Source organism: Ornithodoros turicata, chromosome 6, assembly GCF_037126465.1.
Source record: "Ornithodoros turicata isolate Travis chromosome 6, ASM3712646v1, whole genome shotgun sequence".
NCBI classification, from domain to species: domain Eukaryota; kingdom Metazoa; phylum Arthropoda; class Arachnida; order Ixodida; family Argasidae; genus Ornithodoros; species Ornithodoros turicata.
The window spans coordinates 39,348,436-39,359,570 of NC_088206.1; the positions used below are offsets into that span (position 1 = coordinate 39,348,436).

Consider the following 11,135-nt stretch of genomic DNA (forward strand, 5'->3'; position numbering starts at 1 on the left):
AAGCTGTATCCACCGCTATGAGGGTATGACGCCACGTTATGCAAAGGCCAAACACAATAATACAAACATAAAATGCTGACCGTGGGAACAGCAGGGAATTCAACCATCTCTGGGAAAAGAGGTGCAGGGATACAGGCAGAGATGCTCGGGAGCTGCAGGGATGCAGGCGCCATTCCAAGTAGTAGTCTGAAGTGGTACTGTCATGTATCGTCTCCACACCAGAGTGAGGTACACACATATCGTGAAGTCAAGGGCGAAGCTTGTCTGCATTTTCTCGACTGTTATTCAATATTAGAAAGATATGCTATCTCTATCTCTCTCTTCTATATTCTACCGGGAGATATTCTATGCGTAGAGATATTCTGTGCCAGTTTGTAGGGTCACATAACGCACAAGGCTTATATTCTGGGCGCGAACCTGTGAACGTAGTGAATCACTCGATCTGCACATTAATATTTTGCTATTCTAGTAGCTGTATTAAATAAAAATGAGACATTACGTGAAAATTCTGTCCTGCGTTGAACTGGTCGTGCAGAGGAATGCACAGATGAAGGAGTCTCATTGAATGAGCCCTCATAAAAAAAGGTCATCAGCCGAAGTGACGACGTCGACAACGTGGAGCGCCGTGCTCTTATGAATGTCCAGAAATTCCCCAACCGCTCTGTCTTTCATCTGAATAACTCAAAGGCAGACCACAGTGACAAGCACATTCGAAAAACAGGGGGAGAAAAAACAAGTGATTTGTATGCTCAATGACACATCAACATGCAGGCAGACGCGAAACTGTTTCAACATGTTCTAGGCCCGCGTGTTTGTCTGATCGACGTGTTCTCTCCTTTGCATTGTCCCATGTCCATCCGAAACGCGAGTGTGGCACAGCTGCGACCTCCAGTCAAATAATTATGGTCATAAAGCGTCCCAGATAACACGAAACTTCCCGGGGACGTCCGAATAATATCCTAACGTCCCCAGCGTCCTTCGCCCCACATTGGTATTTTCCAGGAGGGACCGGGGACATCCACCCGCGGGATCAACCCCGCGGGCCCGCATTTCATCCGTCGTCGTCGAACCACGGGACGTGCAAACCGAAACCAGTATGCGCGAGCCGCCACTGTGACGCCACCGGGTGATACCAAAAATGTGCAACGACTCTTGAAAACCCCAGTGGAAAGGATATATGATTTCGAGTTTTAGATCGATGTTGGTTTTTCATTTAGCTCTTTAACGGGGCAAAGAAGTGGGACACTACACACAAACCTATGTGTCGTCTGGTACGAAAGTATCGCTGACCGACACTGTGGATCGGAAAAGGCGGGAAACGGCTGTTTTCTCTGTTTCCTCGTCGTCCATATTGCTGTTCGTGGATTTTGTGCAGTTCGTGGCCTATTTGTGCCGTTCTGTCAGAAAGGATGTCTGGTGAAGGTATGTTTTATCGCTTGTAAGAATTAAGGTAGCAAATGTTCCCGGTATGAGATGTGAGTGCCGCTCACATTTTCTTCGTCGTCTGTGTCAGTCAGTTTTGTGGTGTATGCGTTTCGCGCAGTGTCAACTGCATGCCCGTTCGCGGTCGCGCTGTCATATAGCTGGTTTCTTTAATTTAGAGCCCTTTCACCATCACCACCACCACCACCATCTTTAATTTAAAAAAACAGACAGTATGCTAAGCAATCGGACCAAACGTACATTGCAAAGGCGTGTGCGGAATGCGGTGGAAGAAAGCCTGGCAATATGTGTTCCGACTAACAGAAATTTGGGAGGGCCTTCACCGGTGTCGCAGAATGACAGCTCCGTGCCTGACGTGGCAGACCCGGTAACAGCGCAGTTTGAAGGACTTGATACAGCACGGATCTTCCTTACGGATAGAGTGCCATTCCAACACTGTCACGTTGAACCAGAAATCCCACAACAAGAAACTGTAAGATGCGAAACGTCAGGGCCGGCAGTAAGTCAGGTTGTGGAAGAGCCATCGGGAAGCGACGATCACCTTATGGAGCAATGTCTGCCCACTGATGAATTTTCCGAGAGTGCACCAGATGAGGATTTTTGTCACCAGCTCAGAGAATGGGCCGTGAGCTCTGGAATCGCGCATGCCAATTTGACAACGTTGCTGAAGTTGCTAAAATCGCGTCAGTACTTGTCTTACCTGCCTGCCTGCGCGAGGACACTGCTGCAAACTCCGCGTACTGCGACCGCCGTGCAACAAATGGGAGACGGTAAATATTGTCACTTTGGACTTGCTGCAGGACTACGGTATGAGCTGCAAGGACTTAAGCACGTTCCCGACGAGATCCATTTCAACATCAGCGTTGATGGATTACCGCTCACGAAAAGCACAAATGACCAATTTTGGCCCATATTGTGCCTGGTAACGAACTGCGGCCAGGGTACCCCTTTCCCTGTCGGAGTTTACTTCGGGCAGTCCAAGAATGTGTGTCACAACACGTTCCTTGAACCTTTCGTCACTGAACTTAATGAACTCTTGACAACTGGTAGCAAGACTGTCGCGTTGAAGCTCTCAGCAATAGTGTGCGATGCCCCGGCCAAGGCATACATCCTCGGCATAAAAAACCACAATGCATATTTTAGTTGCACAAAGTGCATGACAGAGGTGTATACCAGCAGGGCCGCATGTGCTTCCCTGAGCTAGATGCAGAGATTATGACAGATGAGCATTTTAGGAGGGGCACCAACGAGCATCACCACATCAGCGACACCATTCTCAAGGACCTCCCAATTGATATGGTCGACCAGGTGCCTCTCGATTATATGCATCTGGTCTGCCTTGGAGTTGTGCGCAAACTTCTGGCGTTGTGGATGAAGGGCAGTACAGTGTACCGTCTGGGAAGCAGTGCAAAAGACCAGATATCCCTTGCCTTGCTCAAAGTACAGCCCTATGTATGTTCTGACTTCTCCAGAAAGCCACGCACACTGACCGAGCTGGACAGGTGGAAGGCTACGGAACTCCGAATGTTGTTGCTCTACACAGGCTCACTTGTCTTGCGTCCAAGAGTCCCAAGCAGATACTTGGACAATTTCATGGAGCTTCACGTCGCAATTACGATTCTGTGTAGCCACAGGTTGTCTCAAAATCAGGGGTGCATAGATTATGCAGAGAAGTTGCTGGTCCACTTCGTCAAGACGTTCATCGCTCTCTATGGTGAGCATATGGTGTCACACAATGTTCATAATCTAATCCATCTAACGAATGACGTCCGCAAGCATGGACCATTAGACAACTGGAGCGCCTTTCCATTCGAGAATCACATGCAGTCTTTGAAATCCATTCTGAGGAAACCGGACAGACCATTGAAACAGCTCTACAACCGAACCATGGAAAGGCGAAAACTCCCGAAACAGCATCAAAGTACTGAAAAGGAAGTACAGTGCTCTGTAAGCCACTCGTCTGGCCCTCTGGTTTCGGACTGCAGTGGGTCCCAGTTCAGAAAAGTCATCGTACCTGGGAAGCTGATTCTGCGCACACATAAGAGAGACAATACATGCCTCTTGCACGATGGAGCTGTCATTCGTATTGAAAACTTCGTGCGTGATTTGCAGAATGAAGTTCATATTATTGGGCGTCAGATTTTAAATCTCGACGACCTGTATACTCACCCATGCCGGTCATCGGTCCTTTGCATATACACCTCTTGTACGCTTTCTGCTTTGAATTCATGGCCGTTATCTAGTGTTGCTCAGAAATGTGTCAGACTGCCTTACAAGAACTAGTATGCTATCTTCCCTCTTGTGGACTCTGATGGCCACTAATGGTGTGCGCATCTGCTATGGTGCCATATTGATACATTGACTCATTTAATTGAATAGGCCCACGTAACTTCGTTATTGCGAAGTTCCCGGAAGAGGGAGACAGCGTAGCCATTGCACATAGATCTTGGATAAAGGACGGAAAATGTGCGTGGCCCACCGAAAGAGACCCAACACGCCTTAAAAAATCACAATGAAAGGCCTAGAACCCCAACCAGACTCGGGGATCTACATCTGCATTGAAGTCAGTGCATATAGTACGTTGGTATTCTTGTGGTGTGGTGCTGCAAGAGAAATTTGTTTAACGATAATTTTCTATTTCTGCTAGAAACGTACGACCAGGCACGGCGCAACCTGAAACGAGCCGAAGAAACGTCTGACCTTTGTAGTGAACCCGAGCTGGGCAGAGGAAGGAGGAGGAAAAAGCCCAGGATGACAAGCGATGAAGAGGTAGAGCCCGAAGAGAGCAGCAGCTCAGACAGTGAAGTTGATAATCAAACAAGGCCACCTCTGCCAGCACCACCAACACCACCTCTATCTGCATATTTCAGTATGCTGCTCTGAGTACTTTTGGTTGCAAATACTTGGAACATGTTTTGGGAATTATAATGCCCTGTAGGTCTCAGAACATCATTTCTTTTTCATATTACACATATCATGGTGCAGTTAACACTGTGTAATAGCTTCAAGCTAGACTCTGAAGTGGAATTTGTTTTCTGACCATTAAATTTGTCGCTTCTCGACGCACAGTGCTGTTGCAGGTTGCATATGCTGTGCATCAGTTGCAGTTGAGTGTCCAGCCACTAACGTGTCGCAACTGTTACAGGTTCTGGTGACCAAACAGGACCCAGCAGTGAAAATGTTCATACACTTGGCAGCACGTCCAACAGTAGCGCTATGGTTCCATCCCGCAATTCTGGAAATTTTATGAATGGTATGCGGCGTTCGAGTAAAATATATCCTCACCTGCAAGAGAAGCGTAGTTTATATCTGTTTATCCGCATCTTCATGCTCTTTTAGATTTAGTGGTTGAATTTGCTGTTGTCGCCTATGCTGTCCCCATTTGTTCAATTTGAGGTCCATTTTTGTTTTGCTGGGTAGGGAATAATTTCAGGACACACATTCGTTCCAGATGACGAGTCACCTAAGCATTATCTGTAATTGCAGATGCGTATTCGCTAGGAGAACCGTGTCCTGTCCCACTGCCTACAGATAATGAGAATGCTTCGTATCACAGGACCTTCTACCAACAGTCTCAAGGTAGTGAATTTCCAGGAATTGCACCAGTGTTCACTGATGTGTAAGGGACTGCATCTAAGTAGTAACACGGGAAATGTACCAATCGTTAGGCACCGCTCCCTCTGTACAAGGGAGCATGGATCACGAGATTGGGTGTTACTGTTCATAAAACGAGCATAGAGATATTAGGAGTGTCTCGCCTCCCGTGCTCCACTCATAATGTGAAGATGGATCAGAGTGCGGTGGCATACATTATACAGATTGTTCAAAATTAAGCTTTCACGAGCGCTACACAAACATAGCGATGAGAGGAAACCGAATGATAACTTTACGCTACCTGTGTAAGAAACAGGTGCTGCTAATTATGTACCACCTGTTTCTTACTCGAGGAACAGAAAAATAGCACCAGTTTTTTTTTATTCACCTATTTATAAAGTGCTATTGCAAGCTTAATTTTGAACACCCTGTATACTGCACATCAGTGCAACATCTTTCAAATATGTTTCAGGGTGCCTGTCACGTGGGAATGACCCACCCCCGCAGCAATTTGCAGAACAGCAAAGGTGGCGCCCACCCCTCACAGGGTCCTTTCAGGATCGCTGTACGTACTCATCGCCTATCTGGAGTTGAGTGCTAATACTTTACTTTAAAAACATTACAAGGCTCTAGCAGTCAAGGTGCACAACGAGCAGGTCCCACAAGGGAACCACTGTCGCAAGCCTACAGAAGCCAAGGGACAGATGACACTTATTATGGTACATCTGGCTTTCACTTTCACCAACTTTTAGAATGAACCTTTTGAGTGAGCCTAACTGAGCCTGTCTGCTGCTTCAAAATACCACAGAGAGATCATCAAAAGGGAGAGATCTATCACTGCACCAGCCGGAACCACGATCACCGCACCGATCCTCTTCTGGCGCTTTCCGGACATATGGTACGTACTGCACGTTAGGTGTCTAGTTTCATACAGATGACTAACTTTGAGTGACGTACAACCAGGCATTGTCAGCCAAGAGCAAACAGATTCTGCACGACAAGGACAGCAGCCAGGCAGAAAGACAGAAAGGCAGCCATGGAGCTACAGCCCTCCTTTCACATCGATGTGATCCACCACAACAAGCGTTGTCCGAACCACAGCTGTTGCGCTCGTCATCTTCCGGTGCCTTCCAGAATGAGGGTTTGTGGTAGATTTCATGTGCAAGCCTACATGTTAATGCTTCGCTTTCGTCTGTACATATCAAGGGTTTGGCATCCAAGACTTACAGCGCACGGAACCTTCACGACAAGGGCAACTGCAGCAGGGCAGAGATACCCACGGGGTTTTATCGCTTCCTTCGCATGGACCACCACAGCGTGAACTGCTTATGCAAGACTCCTTGGGCCCATTCCCTTTTAGTACCTCCCAAAATGAGGGTATGTAGTGATAGATCGCTTATCTAAGGCTGCCTATACGCGCGTCATTTTACTTCGCAATCAATAAGGCTTTGGCAGCCAAGCGGCACAGGAAACAGATGCTTCACGACAATGGCAGCCACCACATATCAGACAATGCAATGCTACAGGGGAACTGCAATATGGTACCCAACCTTTCACAATCAGTAGCTCTTAAGCACGGTTCCCACTGGTCCTTGAAACCCTTGAATACCCTAGAGTTTGCAAACATCATTCTTGAGACCTCAGTAATTTTGGAAATTTTTCATTGTCCTTGAAAACCTTTCAGCTTGTGCAATTTTTAGAAATGATGTACTTTAAGCCCAGTTGAGATCCATTCTTCTGTAATCAGCATTCTGAGAATTGCTGGAAATCTGTAATTTTGAAATTATGAAAGCTGTACTAATGAAAACAAACTGGCACCAGGAGAAGCACTCACAATATCAGCTTGATATGTGCTGATATACCGTTATGATTGCTGTCTGCTGCATTACGCTGGTACTCATCAACACTGCGTGATGCACAAGTGTCACTTGAGGACCCAACCAGAATGCCTAGCAGGTACACTTTTGGAGCTTTTGCTTCTGTAACTTTAGACTGCTTACTATTGCTATCACGCACATGACAGGTCCTTGAAAAGTCCTTGAACTGCCTTGCCAAACTTCATGGGGAACCACGGTTAAAGTTGCCCCTTGAGTGCAAAATCCTAATCATATGTCCTGTTTCAAAACATTTCAGCTCATTCGCCTCATGGCTGCGAACCACAACATCAACTATTTGAGTTACAGCCATTGCGCCCACCTCCAACTGGCGCCAATGTGGATCAGCGTATGTTTTGTATTGCATGCATACGTAGTGTTGCATGTTGACTGTTCTTTGTAATCACACGGCTTTAGCAGCCTAGATGCACAACAAACATAATCTGAAATGCAAAAAAGGCTGCCAGACCAGGTATATGGTCATAGAAGTCAGGTTTCTCCTAATGGTGTGTGGCATTCACCAACAAGTGGTGCAGAATCATTTCGCCACCATGCTCTATGTCTTATTGTCTCTTGTCCTTGCCAATCAGGACAATACGAAGAACTGCTGAAATTAATGCATACAGTGAAACTGCTCCTGAGCGATCACAGCCGACAGCTGCTGCTAATCCTCCAGCAACTCAGCAGCAGAAGTAACCCAGGACAAGCCCTAACGCCCAGTTACATTACTAAGCCCTTCGGAACGATGGAGGATTTTATGGCTTTTGAAGAAGAACTGAAGAAAAGTACTGAGAGGCGAAACCAACTCGTAAGTCCTATCCTATACATATATTTGGGGATTTTCAAGATAAATGGTTGCCCTATACTCATGCGGATTGGTTACAGCTGTGCCTTTTGTCCCCCGTCCATTTTGTTCTTTATGCATTTTGATACGCTGTGGCATAGTAGCACCCGTTTGATTAAGGTTGCTTCTTTTACCGTGCAGATACTGTACATGAAGTTTGTGGGTGGCTGCGACGTTGGTGAACGCACAACAAGAATCTTGTCCAGGCTGCTGTCTCGTGCCGTCGGCAAGGAATTCAGCCTCCACGGAAAAAAGAACAAACGAAAGTTCAGTGATCTTCAGACGTGGAAGCTAATGTGCAGTATGTACCCAGGGAGCACATGGTGGGCTAGTAAACGTCTAAATGACGTCTAAAGAAAGAGATAAGGAATGTCTATAGAATGTCTAGGCAATTAGACCAAATGTCTAGTATCCCTCCACTAGATGTCAAATAACACGTCTAACGTTACGCCACCTAGCCATCTAGCCCTAGACATCCGATGTCTATGTATCTAGCCGTGATTTAGACACTCTTTTGACCTGGATGTCTGGAACAGGGTCAGACACTTAACCATGTATTAGACATGAAGTCTACAGCTAGACCAATTTTATCCCTCTATTCAGGCGACAGGTCTAGGGTTATACATTTCCTGTACCTTACTTTAGCCACCTTTAGACCTACTTTAGACCATGACTAGTCCTGCTACCGTCCTGGCATGCATTCATGCAGAAATATGATATAATTGATAGCAACACGGATCTCAGCATAAACATTTATTCGCAGTAAACCACACACAAAGTCTACGGTACAAAACTCTTGTCTAAAACTGGATTGACTTTGCCGCCAAGCAGGCGTCTTGTGTTTTGACTGAGGAGTGTTGAACTGGCAGCAGGGTGTTGATGGCCACCTCATTCCTTTCTTCCAACGAGTGATTGTTGGTGCTGCAGCACTGCCTCCAATGACTCACTGTGGCTAGAAAATAGAACAAAACATGTCAGAAAGCATTATGTAGCCTGCTAGTTCTAACTAGTTTGTTTAGTGGCTATGCACACTCTATCACGGGATGCTTGTCTGGCCACATAAGAGCAAAAGCTGTATCAACACTGATCTGAGAGACACAAAGAAAAGAAGCTGCACGTACAAAAATCACAGAACTGTTACAGCTACACAACACAAATTGCAGCAACAGCTGAAAATCTGTTTGCGCGTCACTACCTGATGTGGACGCTAGAGCCCTGCACCATCCACGGATGGAAGCGGATATCCGTAAGATACTTGCAGATTCGGATGAGAATTTATCCCTTTCTGCGGTGTGCGGATCGGATGGCTCGAGATCGGATGCAGATATACCGCATGCTGTAATTTTTCTACTAGCAATTTATTTGTATTGCGCACCGACAGCGAGCGCATGTCCGGGTTCACCTTTGACCATGCACGGCCAAGACGGGAGAGAAGGCATTTTGGCGTCCACACGAGCACCGGTGAGGAAGCGTTCCAGAAGTCTCTCCATATCGCGTTTGTTGAAAGGTTTACCTTTGCTTGTCGCCATGGGTCCTTCCATGAGAGCATGGAGGCATCCGAAATTATACCAACATTCTTCCGGCTGTGTTTACGCGTCCTTCGAAACTTGCGGATCTAAACGGTTGTGTATGCAACGGTGCGGATCGGATAACGTGTACGCGGATGCTAAAAATCGTATCTGCACAGGGCTCTAGCGGACGCTGCCAGGATCTCAGGGAAATGAGGATATAACAGCTTTCACTGTGAAAGTACATCAATGTGACAGGCGTTTTCTCGTGACACACGACCTTACCTGGTCGAGCAGGCGACTGCTAAGCACTCCATGATTGGCGCAGCACTTCCATCACTCCATTACGCTAAAACAACATCTGTGCTGCTCTCATAACTTTGGTGCAAAACTTCTGTACAGGATAAAAATAATACACTGTGTATATTATAAAAGACAATACAAAGCAAGAGCTGTATCACCACGTCAAATATTATAAGTAGGTACAAGTAGTATACAAGTTTATTCACATGACGTCATCCGCAGGAGACCGCCACTGTCGCTAGCAGGCAGATTTGCTGCCATCGGCCCTATTGTAGATTTCAGTCAAGCTGTTACCCATATTATACTCACCGTATATCTGGTGTTTAAAACTTGTTGCTCTGTGATTTGTAGAATGTCTGAGCAATTTCCATATTTTTGGTGTTAATAGTCACCTAAAACGCATAATGCAGCAAACAAATGCAAGGAGTAAACATTGCGGGACCTATAGTATGGCGCTGAGGTGATTCAGTGAATAAACCTTTTAGGAACTCAAATCTTGCACTACTACCAGATAGCTGTTTGGGTGAAGTAAGACGGAATGACATAGTCACGCTGTTCTCCATACAATACCAAGGATGTCTCGAAACGACCAAGCACAAAAATACTAGTTTTGTACCGTTTGATGAATATTTTGTCTGCCCACACAGGTTGTGCGGTTCCTTAGCAAGCTTCTGGCAGTCGTTTCTTCTACATCGCACTTCCCTGCTGACTTTCACAGCATCTGAAAAAAAGTTCGATTTCGTTAACCACAAGACAACCATGTAAATGGAAAGCAGTTAGAGTCTTCCACCAACTATATTTGCAATACTTTGTTGACAAAAAATTTAAAGAGGCACCCTCCAGAGTAAGATTAGGGGGCACATCGAACATCAGGAACATTGGAGGACAACACAGTCACACGTCAGTGACAACTGCTTCCCCTCACCTCACAGGGAACTGTTAAGCTTATGTGCAAACAGCTGTTTCGTAGGGTAGGTTACCACTATTTCCATATCCACCGATGCAAGATAGTCCAAGCACCTATAAAAAGAAAAACCCAGTTGCTATGAAACCATGATATGCAAACAAAAGTACTTGCGCAAAATTTTCAGTGTGTAGTTTCACTACCAGCGAAAAATGCAACAACCGAAGTCGGGCTGACATGACAATGAACTAACCAGCATTTATGTTCCGGCATGTCCGCCCTGCAAACCGTAACTGTCGAGTTTCGTTTACTCAAGACTTCAACAGTCATCGAAAACTTGTTAATCTCGATGGTTAATTAGTGATACCGTATTTGTTTTAGCACAAAGACGAACCAAGGCACTTAATGAAACGTTGTACTGCCGAACATACAACGTTAATCACTACTTTGAATGCAAGTGCAGTCAGGTCAACCCACACTTCCAATATGCTTCAATCGGTGATACAAAGCCGAAATAAAGGAAACGATATTCCAATATTATGCCACGCATCTCTACTACATGCGATTTGGTGCACAGAAACAGGCACATACTTTAATGAAGAGTGAACTCACCCCTTAAACTTGAAAGCCAGAGAACAAAGAAACGTTGTCCACCACAGTACTCT

The 11,135-nt window shown here is 45.9% G+C and overlaps 1 long non-coding RNA gene across 1 annotated transcript; it reads right to left on the reverse strand.

Moving 5' to 3' along the window:
• Window positions 1–8,539: 8,539 nt before the first annotated feature.
• LOC135397882 (uncharacterized) lies at window positions 8,540–10,199 on the reverse strand. Its single transcript, XR_010423834.1, has 3 exons — window positions 10,183–10,199; window positions 9,549–9,657; window positions 8,540–8,707 (listed from the first exon to the last, which is right to left on the reverse strand). It is a non-coding gene; the product is annotated as an uncharacterized LOC135397882 (long non-coding RNA).
• Window positions 10,200–11,135: the final 936 nt, after the last annotated feature.